Source organism: Trachypithecus francoisi, unplaced genomic scaffold, assembly GCF_009764315.1.
Source record: "Trachypithecus francoisi isolate TF-2019V2 unplaced genomic scaffold, Tfra_2.0 Lachesis_group3, whole genome shotgun sequence".
Lineage (NCBI taxonomy): Eukaryota > Metazoa > Chordata > Mammalia > Primates > Cercopithecidae > Trachypithecus > Trachypithecus francoisi.
Window position 1 is genome coordinate 30,039,648 of NW_022681468.1, and position 22,594 is coordinate 30,062,241.

Consider the following 22,594-nt stretch of genomic DNA (forward strand, 5'->3'; position numbering starts at 1 on the left):
ATTAAATAACACACCCTTAAATAACCAATGGGTCAAAGAATAAATTGAAAGGTAAATTAGAAAATATTTTGAGACCTATGAAAACTATAATACAACATGCAAAAACTATGGGATTTAGTAAAAGCAGTGCTTAGAGGGAAATTTATAGTTGGAAATGTCAACATAAAAAAACAAAGATTGCAAGTGAATAACATATCCTTCTACCTTAAGAAACTGGAAAAAGAAGAACAAACTGAATCCAAAACAAGAGGAAAGAAGGAAATAATAAAGGTTAGGGTGGAGATAAATGAAATAGAGAACAGAAAACAATAGAGAGAATGAGCAAAACCAAAAGTTAGTGTTTTGAAAACATCAACAAAATTTTTAAAAATCAACAAAATGGATGAATCTTTATCTGGACTGAATAAGGAAAAAAAAGAGAAGACCCAAATTACTAAAATTAGAAATGAAAGTACAAATGTTAATAATGACCTTATAAAAATAATAATTTTAGAAGATTATAAGAGAATACTATGAACAACTGTATCCCGACAAATTACACAACCTAGATGAAATGGATAAATTCCTAGACACATAAGCTACCAAAACTTACTTAAGAAGAAATAGAAAACATGAATAGATCTATAACAAGAAAAGAGATTGAATCAGTAACTAAAATTTAAAAAGAAAACTTCAAACAAAGAAAAACACAGAATCAGATGGCTTCACTAGCAAATTCTACCAAGTGTTTAAACAGTTAACACTATTTTTTCCTCAAATGCCTCCCCTAAAAAGAAAAGGATGGAACCCTTCTGAACTCATTCTGTGGGGCCAGTATTATCCTAGTACCAAAGCCAAAGATATCACAAGACGAGAAAACAAGAAACCAACATCCCTTATGAATATAGATGCAAAAATCCTTAACAAAATACTAGCAAACAAAATCCAGCAGCATATTTAAAGGATTATACACCATGACCAAGTGGGATTTATCTCCAGAAAGCAAGGATGGTTCAACAGACGAAAATCAATCAAGATACTACACTATATTAAAAGATTAAAAGAAAAAACACATAATCATCTCAATTGATGCAGAAAAAGCATTTAACAAAATCCAGTACTCTTTCATGATTTAAAAAAAAAACCATAACACTCAACAAACTAGAAGAGAACTTTTCCAGCCTTATAAAGGGCATTATATTAGTCTGTGTGGGCTGCCATAAGAAAATACTACACACTGGTTGACTTAAACAACAGACATTTATTTTATTCCAGTTCTATAGGCTAGAAGTTCAAAATCAAAGTCAGGGTTTATTTCTGGTGAGGCCTTTCTTTCTGGCTTGTAGATGGCTGCCTTCCCACTGTGTCCTCACATAGCCTTTTCTTTGTGCTCATGTGAAGACAGAGATATCTCTAGTGTCTTCTCCTCTTCTTTCTTTTACTTTTTTTTTTTTTTTTAAGACAAGGCCTTGCTCTGTTGTCCAGGCCAGAATGCAGTGGTGCAATCATGGCTCATTGTAGCCTCAACCTCTTGGGTTCAAATGACCCTCCCTCTTAAGCCTTCTGAGTAGCTGGGACTACAGGTGCATGCCACCACACATGGCTAATTATTTTTAAAATTTCACTCTGTCATCCAGGCTAGCGTGCAGTGGTGTGATCTTGGCTCTCTGCAACCCCTGCTTTCTGGGTTCAGAGGATTCTCATGCCTCAACATCCCGAGTAACTGGAATTATAGATGCATGCCACTATGCCCAGCTAATTTTTTGTATTTTTAGTAGAGACATGTTTTCACATGTTGGCCAGGCTGGTCTTGAACTCCTGACCTCAGGTGATTGGCCCACCTTGGCGTCTCAAAGTGCTGGGATTGCAGGAGTGAGCCGCTGAGCCAGGCCAAGGCCCTCTCTTTATGATCTCATTTAACCTTTATTACCTCCTAATAGGTCCTGTCTCCAAATACAATCACATTGTGGGTTAGAGCTTCAATATGAGAATTTGGGAGGGATACAGTTCAGTCGAAAACAGGCATCTATGAAAAACCCACAGCTCACATTCTACTTAATTATAAAAGATTGAAAGCCTTCCCTCTACAATTAGGAACAAGGTAAGGATGTCAGCTCTTGTCACTTCTGTTCAACAATGCATTGGCAATTCTATCTAGGGTAATTAGTCAATAAATAAATAAAAGACTATCAGATTGGAAAGGAAAAAGTAAACCTGTCTCTATTTGCAGATCACATACTCTTTTTCTATATCACAAGTGATATAGAAACCCTTAAAGAATCTACAAGAAAACACTATTAGAGCTAATAAACAAGTTTAGTGAAGTTTTAGTGTACACGAATCAGTTGTAATTTCATATACTAGCAATGAACAATCTAAAAATAAAACTAAGAATTTCATTAACGGTAGCATTGAAAAACATAAAATAATTGGGAACAAATTTTACCAAGTAAGTATAAGATTTGTACACTGAGGCTGGGTGTGGTGGCTCATGCCTGTAATCCTGGCACTTTGGGAGGCTGAGGCGGGAGGATCACCTGAGGTCAGCTACTCAGGAGGCTGGGGCAGGAGAATTGCTTGAACCCAGGAGGCAGAAGTTGCAGTCAGCCGAGACTGCACCACTGCACTCCAGCCTGGGTGACAAGAGTGAGACTCCATCTTAAAAAAAAGGGAAAAAAAAGATTTGTACACTGAAAACTACAGTTGAAAAAAAATTTTTAACAAAAATAAATAAAAGACATCCCATATTCATGAATTGGAAGACTTTCTCTGTTTTTGTTTGTTTGTTTGTTTGTTTTTTGAGACAAGGTCTCTCTCTGTTGCCTAAGTGTGTTGGAGTGCAATGGCTTGGTCATGTCTCATTTCAGCCTCAACCTCCTGAGCACAAGTGATCCTCCTACCTCAGCCTCCCAAGTAGCTGGGACCACCACACCTGGCTAATTTTTGTATTTTTTGTAGAGATGGGGTTTCACTATGTTTCCTAGTCTGAATCTTAGTATTTTTAAGATGACAATACTCCTCAAAATGATCTACAGATTCAGTGCAAACTCTATCAGAATTCCAGCTGACTTCTTTGTAGATATATACAAGCTAATTCCAAAATTTTTATGGAATTATAAGACACCTGAAAGCCAATCACAGTCTTGAAAAAAAAAAAACAGCGTTAAAGGACTGACATTTCTCAATTTCAAAATGTACCACAAAGCTTCAGTAATCGGAACAATGTGGTATTGGTATAATCTCTATAGAAACAGAATTGAGAACCCAGAAATAAACCCATACATCTATGGTCAGTTAGTTTTCAACAAAGGTGACAAGATCATTTGATGGTGGAAAGAATGGTCTTCTCAGCAAATAGTCCTGAAATAATTCAATATTTATATGCAAAAGAGAATTAATTTGGATCCCCTACTTCATACCATCAAAAAATTAAGTCAGAGCATATCAGAGTCCTAAATGTAAGAGACCTAAAACACTGAGACTTTTAGAAGGAAACATAGGTGTAAATCTTTGTGACTTTGAATTAGACAAGATTTCTTAAATATGACACCAGAAGTACAGGAAATGAAAGAAAAATTGATATATTGAATTTCATCAAAATTTAAAACTTTTTGCATCAAAGGACACTCTCAGGAAAGACAACCCACAGAATGGAATAAAATATTTGCAAATCACATATTAGATACGGGACTAGTATCCAGAAAAGAATATATATATATATATATTTTTTTTTTTTTTTTCTTTTTCTTTTTTTTTTTGAGACAGAGTCTCGCTCTGTCGCCCAGGCTGGAGTGCAGTGGCCGGATCTCAGCTCACTGCAAGTTCCGCCTCCCAAGTTCACGCCATTCTCTTGCCTCAGCCTCCCGAGTAGCTGGGACTACAGGCGCCCGCCACCTCACCCGGCTAATTTTTTGTATTTTTAGTAGAGATGGGGTTTCATTGTGTTAGCCAGGATGGTCTCGATCTCTTGACCTCGTAATCCGCCCGCCTCGGCCTCCCAAAGTGCTGGGATTACAGGCGAGAGCCACCGTGCCCGGCCGTATCCAGAATATATTTTTTTAAAACTCTTACAATTCAGCAATTAAAAAAGACAACCCAGTTTTTAAAAACAAGCAAAGGACTTGAATAGATGTTTTCCCAAAGAAGATGTGTAAGTGGCTAATAAGCACCTGAAGAGATGCTCAGTATCATTAGTCATTAGGGAAACAGAAATCAAAACTACAATGAGATGCCACTTCACACCCTCTAGGATGGACACAAAATGGAAAATAACAGGCATTGGTGAGGATGTAAAGAAACTGAAACCTTCATACATTGCTGATAGGAATGTAAAATGGTGCAGCCACTGTAGAAAATAGTTTCGTGGTTCTCCAAAGAGTTAAATATAGCAGTACATATGTCCCAGCAATTTCACTCCTAGATATATATGCGAGAAAATTGAAAACATGTTCAAACAAAATGTGTACATGAATGTTCACAGCAACGGTATTCATAACAGCCAAAAAGCGGAAACAACTCAGATATCTATCAACGAATCAATGAATAAACAAAATGTGATGTATCTATACAATGAACTATTATTCAGCCATAAAAAGGAATGAAGTACTGATATGTTCTATGACATGGATGAATCTTGAAAACATTCTAAGTGAAAGAGGCCAGATACAATAGGCCCCATATTGTATGATTCTGTCTATACAAAATGTCCAGAATAGGTAAATCCATAGAGGTAGAAAGTAGGTTGTTCACTGGCAGGAGCGGAGTATTGGGGGGTGGTCATGGTGGCGGTGAGACTGATGGAGGAACTGAACTGACTGCTTCACGGGTATACGGTTTTCTTTTTGGGGTAATGAAAGCATTCTGTAATTATTGGTGGTGGTTGCACAACTCTGTGCACACAAAAAAAAACACTGAATTTTTTTTTTTTAATGGTTTAAGGCCAGGTGCGGTGGCTCACGCCTATAATCCCAGCAATTTGGGAGGCCGAGGCGGGCAGATCACCTGAGGCCAGGAGTTTGAGACCAGCCTGGTCAACATGGCGAAACCCCATCTCTACTAAAATACAAAAAAATTAGCCGGGTGTGGTGGCATGTGCCTGTAATCCCAACTACTCAGGAGGCTGAGGCAGGAGAATCATTTGAACTCCGGAGGCAGAGGTTGCAGTGAGCCAAGATCATGCCATTGCACTCCAGTCTGGGTAACAAGAGCAAGACGCCGTCTCAAAAAAAAAAAAAAAAGTGGTTTAAATGGTGACTTTTATGTTAATTTTGTCTGAACAACAACAACAACAACAAAACACACCTGGAGTGGATTTCTGTATATATGGGCAATAGGAATCCAATTTCAGTTTTTACCTGCAGAACTCCATTAACATTTATTAAAAAGACTGTCCTTTCCTGACTGCTCTGCAGCACCACCTCTGTCACAAGTCAAGTGTCTGAATAAGTGGAGTCTGTTTCTGGGCTCTCTGTTCTTCTGGCCTATTTGTCTATGCCTGAAACCACCATTACTGTAAGTTTACTGTAAACTTAAAATCTGAGAGAGCAAGTTCACCTACCTTATTCAACTTCTAGAGTATCTTGTCCTCTTTTAACTCTTTGTATTTAGAATCAGCTTGTCCAGTTCTAAAAACAAACCTGATGATACCTTGGCTCAGATTGGATTAAATCTATAAATAATTTGGGGTGAATTGATATCCTTAAATTATTAAATCTTCCATTTCAAGAATACGGTGTATTGGTATACCAAGAATATGGTAAAATTTTATAATTTTTTCTATGAAGGTCTTGCATAGCCCTTAAAAAAATTATTTCTAAATTGGAATATGTTTATATTATATAAATTATACACTGAATTTTTTTTATTTTCAAGTTATTTGTTGCTGCTGTATAGGGTGTAATTGATTTTTATTTTTATTTATTTATTTTATTTATTTATTTGAGACAGGGTCTCACTCCCATCGCCCAGTCTGGAGTACAGTGGTGCGATCTTGGCTCACTGTAGCCTCGACTTCCCAGGCTCAAGTGATCCTCCCATCTCAGCCTCCCAAGCAGCTGGGACAACAGGTGCATGCCACCTTGCCCAGCTAATTTTTTTGTATTTTTTGTAGAGACTGGGTCTTACCATGTTGCCCAGGCTGGTTGGTTTCTTTTTTTTTTTTTTTTTTTTTTTTTTGAGACGGAGTCTCGCTCTGTCCAGCCGGCTCTCAGCTCATTGCAAGCTCCGCCTCCCGGGTTCCCGCCATTCTCCTGTCTCAGCCTCCGGAGTAGCTGGGACTACAGGCGCCCGCCACCTCGCCCGGCTAGATTTTTGTATTTTTTAGTAGAGACGGGGTTTCACCGTGCTAGCCAAGATGGTCTCGATCTCCTGACCTCGTGATCCGCCCGTCTCGGCCTCCCAAAGTGCTGGGATTACAGGCTTGAGCCACCGCGCCCGGCGGCTGGTTGGTTTTTATATACTGATTGTTTAATTCAGCAACTTTGCTAAACTCTCTTATTAATTCTGATAATTCCTAGATTATTTTGGATTAAAAGAATTTAGCCATTATTTTTTTTAAAAGTTCATGCTCCCCAAGTCTAATTACATGTATATTATTCCAGTTGATATTGTCACCCATTATGTAGGCTCTGTTCCTTTCATCAGGCTTTTTTCTCTGTGGTTTCCTTGAAGCCTCTTCAGATATCATCTACACCCTGGCAGAGTACCCAAAAGCCCTTCACAGGGACTGAAATCGCTGTAAAGTAATTCAACTTTCCTATCAGATTTATTTATATATTTAAAAAATTAAAAAGAGTGCCCATGCATAGTCAATGCCAGGGTTCAGGAGAGCGCTTACCTCTTGAAGGAAGGTAGGAGGAGGGCATTAGGAAGTACATCAAAGATAATTTAATGTTTTCTTTCTTACGCTGGTGGCAAGAGCATGGATTTTATTTTTATTTTTACAACCGTGAGCCATAAGAGCATGGATTTTTGGTGTGTTATTGTTTATATATTTTTGTTTGTTATAAATATTTCATTTTTCAAAAGACACAAAGACCTGAATCTCTACATGTTGGAATCTCTGAAAGTAAAAATGAGAGAACTGAAATAGGATGTTTGGGAATTGAAATAGGGTATCAGGAAACCATCAGGGTTTAGCCTTGGGCTCCCTGACACCGCTTCTCCTGTCCTTCCAAGATACTCCCTTGGTCCTTGCATGCTCCTCTGTATACTGGAACAGCCTAAGGGGCTCTTGGTGGAGTGGGCAGGAATAGAGGCTGTGGACACCCATGGGTCATTTGTTAAGTCTGATGCCTCTAAGTTGGCACTACCCACTTTTGAGCATATATTACCCTGACTTTATTGCCAGCATATTATTAGTTGTAGGAAAATATAGCTAATTACTAAGTGCCTTTAGGCTACAGTGAGACGACTTTTTCCTTGCTTTCAATTCCCTTTTGGCCGAGCAATGCTTAATATTCTCAGCTCTGTCCACTGTTTCCTTTCAGATCTTTCTGTCTTAAGCAGGAATCCTCCCTCTCTCCGATGCCTCACATTGTGATGAGCTGGAGAGCCAGCTACCTCCTTGCCCCAGCAACTTCCTTACTAGCCTAGCCCCTTGCCAAGGCATTCCAAATAATAACAACAGTAACAGTAATCACTAACATTTGTTATACCTCACACACATTAACGCGTGTATCTACATGGATAGATAGACACAAGTCAATACTATTATTATAATTCTCAACTAATCTTCAAAATATCACAGGTAAGGGAGACATCATTATTATAATTTGTAACGCTGTATAGATGAGGAAACCGAGGTTCAATAACTTGGCCAAGACCACATGTGCAGGAAGAGGCTTGGCAAAGACTGGAACTCAGTCTTTCTCTCTCTAGATGCTGTATTTCTTATGGATGGTCAGAATTGCCTGGCCAATCCATAGAAGAGTGAGAAACAATAAATCATCATTGATTTAAGCCATTGGTTTCTTGGGTGGTTTGTTACAAGGCAGTATGGACCTGAAACAGATGCTGAATATTAGATTGTAGATTAATATTTTCAACATGAAGATATGTTTACAACATATTGTTAAGTGAAAAAAAGGAGGCTATAAAACAGTGCATGCAACACGAGTTCATTGTTGCAAAAAACAAAAGCAGATGATCTGAATCTATTCAATTCCCATTTGGGGATAGTGAGTGTTTAGATGTTGAGGGATGCTTGTATTTGCAGGAGGATGCTGATTCATTTCGATCCTATTGCCTGGAAGCTGATGACCGGAACCTTAAGCGGGTTAATGTGTGTGGAGCATCTTCCACTCTAAAGAGAGGTGAAAACCACCGTGCATCTCCTGGGGCCTCGACAGGCTCCAGAACCAGCTCTCCACTCCCACCATCGCCAGAAACCCTCCTCCTCTCTATGAGCAGATGAAGTCAGAGCAGTCACTCAAAGGCAAGACCGCCTAAGTAATTTTTGGACCCCAGTGTGAAATGAAAACAAGTTGCCCCTAATTCAAAAATTATAAAACTTCAAGACAGAAGAGCATTGAACCAACTGCCAGCACTTCTGGCCTGAGGTCTCATGGAAGTGCACAGACCGCACGCCCCTCAAGCTGCCCTTGTTCCCAAGCTAGGGTAGGGGCTCTGCTTCCCCCTCTGCTTTCTGGAAGTAGGGGTGAGCTCCTGGAGACTTGCTCACAGGAAGTAGGGTACCTGTAAAGGAAAGAGCTGGCATCCCGTGGTCCAAGGGAGGCAGGAAAGGGAAGGAGAGTGGACAGAGGCAGCTGCACAGAGCCAGCAGCAGTGGAGGGGCTCGCATGCCCTGTTCGGTCAGGTAAGGGTGCATGAGTTTCTCCATGAACACTGGGGAGGTGGCTGGGGAGGAATTTCAATGGTGGGCCTCTGGAGGGTAGAGCTGAGAAGGAAGACATCTAGCCACAGTAACCCTCTCCCTAGACAACTCCACCACATACCCCACTTGGAAGCCTGCCAGCAGAAGGCATTGCCCATCAGGCAGTGGTGGCCAAGAGAACAGATCTGTGGCTGCTCCACTCCACCTCTCATCCCCCAACCCAGCACACACCAACCTCAAATCCTGGAAATGAAAGGACTCCATGTGGGAGGGGAAGAAGAGAAACCCCTGCCCTCTGTTCCTAGCCTTGCTTGACGCTAGTGGACATGGGGCAGGGGCAGTCATCCTATAATTGCATATGATTTTCTTTTAATTTTTAGAGATAGGGTCTTGCCCTGTCGCTCAGGCTGGAGTGCAGCAGCGCAATCAAAACTCACTGAAGCCTGGAACTCCTGGGCTCATGCAATCCTCCTGCCTCAGCCTATCAAGTCGTTGGGACTACAGGCTACACACCACGACACCTGGCTAATGTTTTATTTTGATTTTCTTGTAGAGACAGAGTCTCACTATGTTGCCCAGGCTGGTCTCAAACTCCTGGCCTTAGAAATACTCCGTGTTGGGCTCCCAAAGTGCTGGGTTTACAGGTGTGAGCCACCGTGCCTAGCCGAACATGATATTTCACTTTTATTTTATTTTATTTTATTTGAGACAGGGTCTCACTCTGCTGCCTAGGCTGGAGTGCAATGGCATAATCATGGCTCACTGCAGCCTCGACCTCCTGGGCTCAAGCGATCTTCCAACTTCAGCCTGTAGCTGGGACTACAGGTGCATGCCACAACACCTGGTAAATTTTTTTATTTTTTGTAAAAAAGGGGTTTCACCATGTTGCTCAGGCTGGTCTCAAACTCCTGAGCTCAAGTGATCCATCAGCCTTGGCCTCCCAAAGTGCTGGAATTATAGGCATGAGCCACTGCACCCGGCCTTAACTTTTTTTTATTGTTGTTGAGACGGAGTCTCCCACTGTAGCCTAGGTTGGAGTGCGGTGGCATGATCTCAGCTCACCGCAACCTCTGCCTCCCGGGTTCAAGCAGTTCTCCTACCTCAGCCCCCTGAGTTTCTGGGATTACAGGTGGGCGCCACCATGCTCAGCTAATATTTTTATTTATTTATTTTCAATTATTTGTTTATTTTTTAGACGGACTCTCACTCTGTCACCCAGGCTAGAGTGCAATGGTGCGATCTTGGCTCTTCCGGGTTCAAGCGATTCTTCTGCCTCAGCCTCCCAAGTAGTTGGGACTCAGGCCCGTGCCACCATGCCTGGCTAAATTGTTTTTGTATTTTTAGTAGAGACGGGGTTTCACCATATTGGCTAGGCTGGTCTCGAACTCCTGACCTTGTGATTCGCCCACCTCAGCCTCCCAAAGTGCTGGGATTACAGACATGAGCCACCACGCCCGGCCGATATTTTTAGTTTTAGTAGACACGGGGGGTTCACCATGTTGGCCAGGCTGGTCTCGAACTCCTGACCTCAGGTGATCTGCCCGCCTCGGCCTAGTACCGGGATTAAAGACATGAGCCACTGCGCCCCTGGCCTTAACTTTTAAATTGAACTAGACTAACCGGGATTTTTAGTAGGTGAAAATTTTGGAGGTGACCAGAAAGCTAGAAATCTGCCAGGAATACTGTTCAGGGTCAGAAAAGGAGATTTGACAAAGCGTGGTTGAAAGCTGTGATTAGACAAAGCAGAAATGTTTCTTGTTTGAATCCTGTTAAATTCAGACTTTTCCAAAAGCCAGGTCCATGTGAATAGAAATACATTCAGAAGGGATTAGAGCAGGGCATTAGGCACCAGTTGGGTGTTGGGATTTTGTACTAAGACAAAAAGCGGCTTTTGATGAAAGGAGATGTGCTACCCTCCATCCAGCCTGTCCCCTGAGTCTCCATCTCCTCTGGACCCCTGCCAGTGATGGGCAGCCCCTACCCAGTGGCATGCAGCCTCACTCATGCCTGTTTCATGTAGCTCAGGAATGAGTCTCATAAATGTCTGTTGCATCAAAACATCAATGCAGAGTCAGGAAAGCTTTTGTGTCTCCCTGGAGAAGCCAGGTGGGGTTGATTTGCAGGGATCTGGTGCCAGCAGGGTGGTGAGTGTGAAGGTGGAGTTGGAGAGGGGCAGACAGGGTGCCCAGCTCATCCTCGTGTCGTTTGGGGAAACCCCTCAGTCCTAGGTCATCCGGGAGGGTTGGTCACCCTGTCAGCGGGATTCAGACTGACAGAGGAGAGGCATGGGGTGAGGACAGAGCGAGGCTGGAGAGACCACAGCTGGGAACGGCCTGGAAGGAGAGAGTGCCGCCTCTCCTTTGTCTCCACAGCTTTCACATCTTGTGGGGAACAAAGCCTCTCTCTGCTGGGAGGGGCTCCTTTTCCCCAAACCAGGAGGTATGTGAGCATGTGAGCATATGTGAGTGTGTATGTGTGGTGTGAGTGTGTGTGTGATATATGTGATGTGTGTGTGCATGTGTGATGTGAGTGTGATGTGCGATGTGTGTGATATGTGATGTGTGTGTGATATGTGATATGTGTGTGTGAGATATGTGATGTGTGTGTGATATGTGATGTGTGTGTGTGATGTGTGTGTGCATGTGTGATGTGAGTGTGATGTGCGATGTGTGTGATATGTGATGTGTGTGTGATATGTAATGTGTGTGTGATATGTGATGTGTGTGTGATATGTAATGTGTGTGCGATATGTGATATGTGTGTGTGAGATATGTGATGTGTGTGTGATATGTGATGTGTGTGTGTGATGTGTGTGTGCATGTGTGATGTGAGTGTGATGTGCGATGTGTGTGATATGTGATGTGTGTGTGATATGTAATGTGTGTGAGATATGTGATGTGTGTGTGATATGTGATGTGTGTGTGTGATGTGTGTGTGCATGTGTGCGTGTGTGTGATGTGCGGTGCTGGAGCACACCCTCCCTCCGTCACTTTCTCACTTCCTCCCTCTCTCCCTCCAGCAGGGATGACTCAGCAGGGAAGCCGGGCCTGCTCCTCCCTCTGGCTCTGGTGCAGCTGCTGCCCACTCCCTGTCCGCTGCTTTCCCTCCTGGTGGCAGCCACACTGGCTGGTCCCAATCGCAAGAGCTGGGGACTTCTTGGGCTGAGGCCCCTGTGATCTCTCCTTGGTGGCCTTGATGAGGGGGCTGACCAGCCTCCCCTGGTCGCACAGGCCCCTCACTCCCTCCCTCCCCATTCCAGCTGCTTTTCCCCTCCCCAGCTAACACTGATGGGGGTTCCCGTGTGCCAGGCACTGCGGCAGGACGTCATTTATCCTCACCCTGTGAAGCCAGCGCTCTGACTGTTGTCATCCACAGACTGAGAACGCGAGGGATGAGAGGCCAAGTCACTGGGCCAGCCACTCATTCACATGCAGTTCTGACAGATACGCACACCCACATGGGCTAAAGAGTACAGGCAGGGACACTCATGAAAGAACCCCAGGTAGCAATCTGGGCGTGGGGGCTCACACCTGTCATCCCAGCCACTTTGGGAGGCTGAGGCGGCTGGACCGCTTGAGGTCAGGAGTTCGAGACCAGACTGACCAACATGGTGAAACCCTGTCTCTACTAAAAATACAAAAATTAGCTGGACGTGGTGGTGCATGCCATAATCCCAGCTACTCAGGAGGCTAAGGCAGGAGAATCGCTTGAATCCAGGAGGCGGAGATTGCAGTAAGCTGAGATTGTGCCACTGCACTCCAGCCTGGACGACAGAGTGAGACTCCATCTCAAAAAATAAAAAAATTATCCAGGGCGTGGTGGTGGGTTCCTGTAATCCCAGCTACTCGGGAGGCTGAGGCAGGAGACTCTCTTGAACCCAGGAAATGGAGGTTGTAGTGAGCCAAGATTGTGCCGCTGCATTCCAGCCGGGGTGACAGAATGCGACTCCTCAAAAAAAAAAAAAAAAAAAAGACGCCAGGTAGCAGCAACAAAGTGAAGTGAACAGCTGGAAACAATCTGGTCAGTCAATAGGACACATCACAGGAGTTATGGCGCATCTGCATGATGGGGGATGACACACTCATTAAAAAGGACCAGGAAGCTGGGCAGGTAGCACACACCTGTAGTCCCAGCTACACAGGAGGCTGAGGTGGGAGGATGGTTGGAGCCTGAGAGCTGGAGACTGCAGGGCTTGAGGATTGTGCCTGTTGATAGCCACTGTACTCCAGCCTGGGCAACATAGTGAGAGCCTGTCTCTACAAAATAATAATTAATAAATCAATAAAAAGGAAGAGCTCTATGTGTGCATGAATATTGAGCAATTGCCAAGGTACATCAATCAACAAAGAAAGAAGAATGTTCATGCCTATAATCCCAGCACTTTGGGAGGCCAAGGCGGGTGGATCACTTGAGCCCAGGAGTTCAAGACCAGCCTGGCAACATGGCGAAATTCCGTCTCTACTAAAAATACAAAAAAATTAGCCAGGTGTGGTAGTATGCATCTGTAGTCCCAGCTACTCAGGAGGCTGAGGTGGGAGAATTGCTTCAGCTCAGGAGCTAGAGGTTGCAGGGAGTCAAGACTGTGCCCCTGCACTCCAGTCTGGGTGACAGAGTGAGACACTATCTCAGAAAAATAAAAAGAAAGCAGAGTGCAAAGCAGTGTGCTAGTGTAGCTAGGGGGCTACTGTGTATGTGTGTGTCTGTGCACCCATGCACATACACGCCTGCTTATGTCTCTATAGAGGCTCTTATCTGCAGACCAACTCTGGAGGAGGATACTAGTAATCAGTGGCAATGGTTGTCCCTGGGAAGGGGAACAAGAGACTGGGAACTGGGGTGGTAGTGGAGGAACTGCACTTATAACACCTTTATGTAGTTCTAATATCAGATAGTGCCTTCTGAAAATGAGAAACCATTGTTTAAAAACTGTAATGCAGCTGGGCGCAGTGGCTTATGTCTCTCATCCCAGCACTTTGGGAGGCCAAGGCCCATGAATCACTTGAGGTGAGAAGTTCGAGACCAGCCTGGTCAACATGGTGAAACTCCATCTCTACTCAAAATACAAAACTTAGCGGGGCTTGGTGGTGTGTGCCTGTAATCCCAGCTACTCGGGAGGCTGAGGCATGCGAATCACTTGAATCTGGGAGGCAGAGATTGCAGTGAGCTGAGACTGTGTCACTGCACTCCAGCCTGGGCAACAAGAGCGAAACTCCATCTATAAAAAAGAAAACCTATAATGCAATATGTAAAAGAAAACTCCACGTTTGCCTGACTTCAAAGTCCAAACCCTTAACCTTAAGAGTGGACTGTCAGAGGAATTTGGACTAAGGTGTGCAGGTGAGTGCTTGTGTGCAGGTGCATGCATGTGTCTGTGTGAGTGTGCATCTGTGCATGTGTCAGTACAGGTGTGCTTGTGTGTATGAGTGGGCATGTAGGAGCAAGTGTATGCATATAAACTTTCAGAAATCCAGCTTCTGTTCCCCAAGTCCTCTTTCCAGGAGGTGAGCCATGACAAACTTACCCCCAAACTGTCCTCCCACACTCTGCCCTTCTCTCTGTCTCAGACAGATTGCTGAATGGAACCACAGGAGAGGGGAGGGAGGGAAGTGTGAGTGGGCTGCCCAGACAGGCCTCCTAGCATAGCACTCCACTCCGTGGAGCCAGCTCTGTTAGGGAAGAAGATGCCCTTCCCCTTTCCCTTTCTCTTTCTCTTTCTCTCCCCTCCTCGCCACTCCCACCCAGGCCCCAAAAGTTCTCAGCACTACCCTGATCTAGCAGACTGTGGGCGGGATAGGGGAAGACAGGACTGGAGCTGAACAGGCCGGGCACCAAGGGGAGGAGGTGGGGAACTGAAGGCTGCCTTTGCTGAGTAAAGGGATGATTTTTCTGGGCTTGGAGAGGTTGGAGAGCAAGCAGAGCCAGGGTGCCTGGAGATCAAGTTTGGGGGTGATGGGGAAACTGCCTGGGGAGTATGGGAACAGACAGGGCAAGTGGAGCACGCAGTGGTGCCTATAGCTCTTGGTCTCACATAGCCCCCTTAAAACACAGGCCAGGGTATATGGTTTGCTGCTAATTTTACCAGCAGGGTCAGATTTTCCCTCCCGGCTCCAAAATTATCCTTGAAAAGCTGGTGGGGACAGCCCATGCCGTGCACATTCTCTTGCCCCCAAATTTATCCTCCCACATCTGGTAGCCTGCTTGAAATTCCACCCTCAGAATCCCGCATGGGGTTCCAGTCCCAAGTCTGCCACCTACAAGCTGGGTGACCTGGACCAACTACCAACTACCAACTACCTAGCAGCTCTCAGGCTCAGGGCTTGATCTCTCAAATGCAGATGAGGTTGCAGGGCTGGTGGGAGGTTCCGTGGGAAAATACCTGCAAGACTCAATCAGTGTTAATGCCCCATTCCCCCTCCACACCTATTGTGTCTGACGGCTTCAGACCCAATCTTACAGGAAGAAGTAATGAGCAGGGAAATGAGTATTTTAAAGGGTGGGAGCAGAGAACAAGTTGAGAGGCCTCAGCTCCTGAAAGGTGTCTCCTAAGCAGGAAAGAGAAGGCGGTGGCAGATCAGGAAAATACATTTAGCAGCATCATAGAAATCTCTGCCCAGCTCACCAAGGCAACCGCCGCCTGTCCCTGCTGTGCAGCTGCCGCCGTGGCGGGGCCTCCCCCTCATTTCTCCCCTAGCTTTAACTTTAGCCAGATTCCACTCTAGGAAGGGAGGAGGCAGAGATGGGTGCACGGGGGACTTTGTCTCAGTGCCGTGGGAGGGGATGCTATAGATGGACCGGGAGGGATAGGACTGGAGGCAGCTGAGCACATCAGGGGTTATAGGATGAGGGTTGGCAATGATGATAAGTACAACAGAACACAAATGTCATTTATATGCAGAGAGGAAATTACCCCCATTACGGTATTTGTATAATTCTTGTTCTGTGGTGTTATGGTTATTAGGTTACTTTCCTTTAATTAATGCTGGGGAGCCTGCTAGGTAGAGATGTTCCCTGTAGGAAGGAGATGTCCCTGCATAGGCAAGATGTAGTAGAGAATTCTCATAGTTCCTCAATTCCCATTCTCCTCTTCTTCTCTAGGAATTGGACCTACAATTTTTAGCTAAGCACAGGGCCACCTGGAATCTGCTGACCTTCTTTGCATCTAGATATGGTCATGTTGCTAAATTCTAACCAATGGGAGACAAAGAGAAGTATCGCAAGTAATTTCCAGGGGGTATCCTAAGAGGAAGAAGGTATGCCCTTGCTCATACCTCTTTTCCTACTTCCTGGTGGTGGAATGTTGAATCAATGGCTGGAGCATGAGAAGCTATTTTGGGCCATGAGGTAAAGGCTGCATACTAAGAATTGAGGACGAAATGCTATAAAAGGAGGCTGGGCCCTGATGTGATGAAGGACTTTGCCAGCCCTGAGCTGACACCTCTATCATGAAGATGAAGACCACATCTGAGGGATGACCGAACAGGGAACCCACATGAGAGAGGCAACGAAGAGCCCAGCTAAGCTTCTCTTCTGCACCTTGGAGTGATCTACAATGGTGGGGGCCAAGGATAGTCTCCAGTCATTAAATGTCCTAGGAACTAGGAAGGGAGGAACTGGGTAAGGCCTCTTCCTCCCCAGGGTCCCAGAGGAATGGGATAAAGTCTGGCTTTATCAAGAAACAAGAAACAAGATGGCAACTATACTAACTTTATTGCCCCCATGGGGCTGTAAGCAACTCTAGGCTAGAGATTAGCATAGACCCCAGCACATAGTAGATGCTTACTAAATATGTATTAACTGGCTAATGGATGCACTATACTAAGGAGCTTGGATCAGCGCCTGAAGGGGTCAAAGCAACCCCTTGGGATAGAGTAGCAGCAGAGAGCCAGGAGAGAGATCCCTTATGGGAAGGTGACTCTGGGGGGTGTTGTGACAAGGCAGCACTATGTGATCTGTGGCACACCCTTCCCGCAATAATGCAGCATATCCTCTCTGGGTAAGGAGGACACTCATGGACGCAGTGCTTTATAGCTAGCCATGCGTGGTCGTGTTCAGAATAGCATTTGTTCCTTGCAACCCCAAGGGCAGGGATTATTATGGCACTCTTTTCAGAAAGCAAAACTAGGCCCCAGAACTTTGAGGTCACTTGCATAAGACCATGCATAAGAAATGCAGGAGCGGCTGGGCGTGGTGGCTTATACCTGTAATCCTAGCACTTTGGGAGGCTGAGGCAGGCAGATCACCTGAGGTCAGGAGTTCAAGATCAGCCTGGCTAATATGGTGAAGCCCCATTTCTACTAAAAATACAAAAAAATTAGTCGGGCATGGTGGTGCATGCCTGTAATCCCAGTTACTCAGGAGGCTGAGACAGGAGAATCACTCGAACCCAGGAGGTGAAGGTTGCAGTGAGCCGAAATCACACCATTGCACTCCAGCTTGGGCAACAAGAGTGAAACTCTGTCTCAAAAAAAAAAAAAAAAAAAAAATGCAGGAGCTGGGACTTGAACCCAGGATTTCCCATTACAAACATCACTTTTGTTGGAATAAAGGATGCAGCTGGGGCTTTCTGGTGCTAATGCCACTCTCCTCTGAACTCTCCAGCCCAACTCGGAGACTCTGAGGCAACCGATGAAGGGGTGAGACAAGGGAGGGAAGGGGTGTCAGGCAACCTGTTAGCAGTTTGGAGGCTGGTAGACAGATGCACCCAGCACTGCAAATAGCCCAAACAGTATATTTGTACAGAAAAGGGGTGTCCTTAACTCAAGATACTTTACTGCCATCTACTGGAAAATTATTATAATAATCATCCAAATATACATGTGTGAAAATGCAGCCCCTGGAATTGTAAAGTGTAGAACCTGAACAACTGTACAAGGCAGCCCTATATGCAACTTCTCTTGCCTGAAAGAATGATAAAAGAGAGGACCCTTGCCACCAGGGTGGCTCAAATCCTGCCCTCTTCTTTCCTGCCTGGCAGTACCTGGTTCACACAGAGGGTCTGTAGTAGTCTAGCTCCTGTAGTTTCACCATCTAGGGCCCTGTAGAATCTATTCATCCTTCCATCCACTCTATGAACGTGCCCTGAGTGTGTCCTCTGGTCTAGGTCCTTATCTGCATTCTCTGCCATTTCCTAGCTGCGAGCTCTTGGATATTTTCCTGAGCCACTGTCTCCTCCTGTATAAGATAAAGGTATCTCTCCTGGCCATTTGAGACTTACGTGAGGCAATGTACAGAAAGTCCCTCCTGGAACGTGATCAAAACTTGCCCCTTTACCCCCAAAGAGGTCAACTGTCAACTTGCTGTGCTGAGGGACTCCGTGACCAACAATCTTGACCTGCTCCTTGCACTGTTGGATGTGACTTACACACACCAGGAAGTTCACTCAGAGAGGACAGGCTCTGGCATGTTTTCCTTCAGAAACAACCAAGAAGCTAGGGATGTGAACATGTGAAGATAAAGTGCACAGCACAGAGCTAAGCCCACCCGGTGGTCATCTTCTTTTCCACCTTTAGGCCCTGGCTAGAAACTATGCTGGCTGGGAGGGTGCAGGGATCCCTGATCCTGAGAGGGGCTGAACAGTTGGGGTTGTAGGGACTGGGCCTTGCAGGTTTCATTTACCTGCAGCTATAAGCCTGCAGACTGTTGCTTGAACAGGCCCCTGGAGATTTCCATTAGGGCTCAAAGCAGGGCCGTCCAACCCTTTGAGTTTCCGTTTCCTCATCTATAAGATGAAGCCAGCCATATTTACTTTGAACCATCATTGAGGGGATTAAAATGCAGGAGGTAAATGGTCTACCACAATGACAGAAAGAAGTAAACACAAAATAAATTATAGCTACAATTGCAATCGTGGGCTCCAGGGGGCGTCTGGGCTAGCTAAAGGATGCTATTCTCTGCCGACCAACTCCCAGCCTCCCGGGGGGATTGGAAAAGCAGGTCCCAGAGCTGGTGAGAAGGCAGATTACAAGCCCCCTACTCCTTGTGTGGGAAGGAAGCTGGCACAAACTTTCTGGAGGATGGTTTGGTAATAGGGATCCTTTTGACTCAGACACTCTACTTCTTGGAATTCAGCCAAGGAAATAATCACAGGGTCCCATAGAGTTGTTTGTGTTAGGACGTTCATTGCAATGTTGCTAATAATAGTGAGAAATTGGAAATAATCTAAAGTTAGAGATACACTCAACACACATTTTGGCTGAACACCAGATGGTCAATTGCTACAATCAGTATTCAGCTGAAGCCCAAGCCAATGCCTTTGATAAAGGAGTACATCTAACATTTTATCAGAGATTCTCTGTGATGACAGTTTCCTTATTGGTGCATTTCACTGTCAGTGTTTAACAGTTAAACATTATAGTGCAAGAACAACATTTTCTTAGTGCTAGCAGTAGGGAGATTGCTCCTGTATTATGTATTATGTAATGTTTGTGTTAATAAATTGGTGCTTACTTCTGACTGATAATGGCAGAGGAGTGTGATGCCTCACTTGTTCTAATAATTTTTTCTTGGCCAGGCGCGGTGGCTCACGTCTGCAATTCCAGCACTGTGGGAGGCCAAGGTGGGTGGATCACCTGAGGTCAGGAGTTCGAGACCAGCCTGGGAAACATGGTGAAACCCCCTCTCTACTAAAAATACAAAAAATTAGCTGGGCGTGGTGGTGGGCATCTATAGTCCCAGGTATTTGGGAGGCTGAGGCAGGAGAATCGCTTGAACCTGGGAAGCAGAGGTTGCAGTGAGCCGAGATCATGCCACTGCCCTCCAGCCTGGGCGACAGAGAGAGACTCTGTCTCAAATAATAATAACGATAATATGTTTTCTTTTTTTTCATATTCTTTATAATCCATATTGAGTTAAATGTAATTTACCATAGATATTGCTATTAATATATGTGATTTTAGAGGTTTCCCTGCTGATGAAATTATGAGGTTGGTTAAGCTAACATTCTATTTTTATTTTATCTTTACAAGATATAAAGAATTACAAATAGGGCTTAAAAAAAAAAGACTCATGGCCTAAATAGAATAAAGTAACTAAAAATGGAATACAGTTTAAAAGGTTGTTTTGCTTTCTGCCATGAATATTAGTATCCCAAACAATTCTACAAAGATTAGAACTCTGATGTAATCTAATCTCTATTATTCTCCTTCATATTATTATTTTAATTTTTTTGTTGTTGTTGCCTCAAAAAGTATCTTTAAGCCAGATGTAGTGACTCAAGACTGTAATCCCAGCTACTTGGGAGGCTGAGGCAGGAGGATTCCTTGAGTTCAGGAGTTCTAGGCTTCAGTGAGCTATGATAGTGCCACTATACTTTAGCCTGGGGGTGACAGAGTGAGACCCTGTCTCTAAAAAATTAAAAAATTTTTTCAAGTCTTTAAAAAGTATCTTTTAAAAGTATCTAGCCGACATATTTTTCAAAATTTGTATTAGCTATGTGTTTCCTTCTAAATCTGAACACTTAAAAGCTCTCAATAATTATTTCCATACATAAAAGGGACAATGTTTACAATCATAAATGATTACAGCGTTTTACTCTTGCAATAATAAATGTACATTTATACATCGATAGAATTTCAACACATAGAGCACAAAAGAAGATATTCATTACAGTTTACACATAGAAGGTCATCCATATTTGAAAGTGTTTATTATAGTACATGCAAATGATATAGCAGTATAACAGGTTGTTACGCTTATTGCATGCAAAGTCCATGTAACACAGCCATGGGATAGCGGATCATGCCCCAGTCTAGGAAACCCAGAAATGATGCTCAAGTCTGAACTTGTCAATACAGCCTTTCAGGGGCCAAAGTTGAAGATGGAGCTCTAAAGCAAAATTTGATACTAAGATCAAAGCCAAATTTTGGTGCACTCCTATTAAATTGTGTCACTTCCGTAAGAGGGACATGCTCGCTGTCCATGAAAAATTATGTTGGGGAAATGTATTTATCAACATGGAAGGATTGTCTTGTTAATGCTGAATTTTAAAAGCTGGTTATAAAAGAGAATGAAGATGTGAGCCCAGATTTGTAATCAAGGGGAAACAAATCTGAGTAGATGAAAGATTGTGAGACACATACAAGATGTTCACGATAATTAGCTCAGGGCTTAAGATGAAAAGGTTTTGTTTTGCTTTTAATTTTTAAAAAATTATATTTTCTTACAAAACATATTACTCATATGGTTTTTAAGAGTAAAAAATATTTAAAGTGCATCTTTTCTGTCTCCCCTTCTCTTTCATCTGGAGCCAGATTTTGAGCTTACGGAAGCAGCCAGATGGCCTGCGACACTGACCATAGCCACCTCCAGCCCTCACTGTCCATGTTCATCTGAGGGCCAAGGCTCTGGCAGGCTGCAGCTGCCTTTCCTGCACCTGTTCTGTGAGGAGAAGGAGACGTGCCAAGAGGAAGGCAGAGATCAGGTGGAGGGCAGAAAAGGGCAGTGGGCAATAGCCCCACTTGACCAATGACAAACTGGAATCTCAGAGACTAGAAGTCCCAGAAAAATCCATCTTCAGTCCTGAGGCCCAGGGAATGGCTAAACTGCAGGTCTAAACTTTTTCACAGTAGAAGAAAAAGCTGCAAGTCATTCTCCAAATCCATTTCTCTCTTCTTCTTTCTCAATATAACTCACAAATCTTAGCTGGTTACATACTGACCAGTAGCTAGGTATGGCCATGTGACCAAGTTCTGGCCAATGAGAGAGGTAAGTGCATGTAAAGTGTGCGACTTCCAGGAAATTCAGGAGAAACCTGGATCTACTCTGCAGAAAGAGCAAATCTGAGACTCAGAGAAGCTAAGGAACTTGCTCAAGGTCACATAGCCAGTGAATGGCAAAGCTGGGATACAAGCTCAGGTCAACAGACACCAAAAACTTGTGATTTTTTTTTTTTGGTCACACCACACTGCCTCTCTCCTGGATCCTGGGCCATCTCTGCTGGGGTAGGGGGAGGGAGAAAGAGGGGGGGTCAGGAGTGTGAGGTTTGTGCTGCCTGCTGCTCTGTGACGGTAACAACCTATCTAAGAGGCCTCCAAACAGCCAAGGGCACTGTGGGGACCTCACTCCCTTGGTCTCACTCCCCTCCTCCTGTAATTGAGATGTCAACCTTCTGCCTCATTCCTTCCCATCCTGGACACCTGGCATTGCAGGGCTCTCAATGGAGACAGCTGATTTCACCCTGCTTCTCCTGAGCCTCCATCATGAAGACATAAACTTGGTGTGTCAGACAGATAAGTGGGCATTCTCTCACTACCCCCCTTTCTTCTCCTTCCTCTCTCCTTTTCTGTCTTCTCCTCTCTGCCCTCTCCCTCCCTCCTCTTCTCCCTCCCCATACCCCCTCTTTCTCCTCCCTCTGCTCCTGCGCACTCTGAGATGAAAGGGCCAGTTAATCTTGCTGCCACCGCTTCCATGGGGCTGCATACTCACTTGCTTATCCACAGGCACAGGCGTCCCTACCAGGACAGACTAAACGGTCCCTGGAAACCATGGCTAATTGGTGAAAGATCCCATTCGTTCATTCTTCCACAGCCTGGATACTGCAAAAGAGGTTCTCTCAAGCTAAGCCAAGATTTCCACCCTGATGCACCAACCACCCGGGAGACCACTGGGTTTACCTGTCACCCAGACCTGTAGTTTCTACCTTGACATGTGAGCTTGGAAGCTGAGCATCCCTGCCCCTAATCACACACACCCCCTCCAGCACAACAAACAGCAGAGTGCCTGAGGGCATTTGATTAATGTGCTGCAGGCTTACAAGTTTATGGATATTATGTTTATTCATTGAAC

At 44.5% G+C, this 22,594-nt stretch overlaps 1 long non-coding RNA gene across 1 annotated transcript; it reads left to right on the forward strand.

Moving 5' to 3' along the window:
* Positions 1 to 1,785: 1,785 nt before the first annotated feature.
* Positions 1,786 to 22,110, forward strand: LOC117069282. The gene is made up of 5 exons (XR_004431485.1): positions 1,786 to 2,080; positions 8,195 to 8,794; positions 15,908 to 16,062; positions 19,323 to 19,367; positions 21,061 to 22,110. It is a non-coding gene; the product is annotated as an uncharacterized LOC117069282 (long non-coding RNA).
* Positions 22,111 to 22,594: the final 484 nt, after the last annotated feature.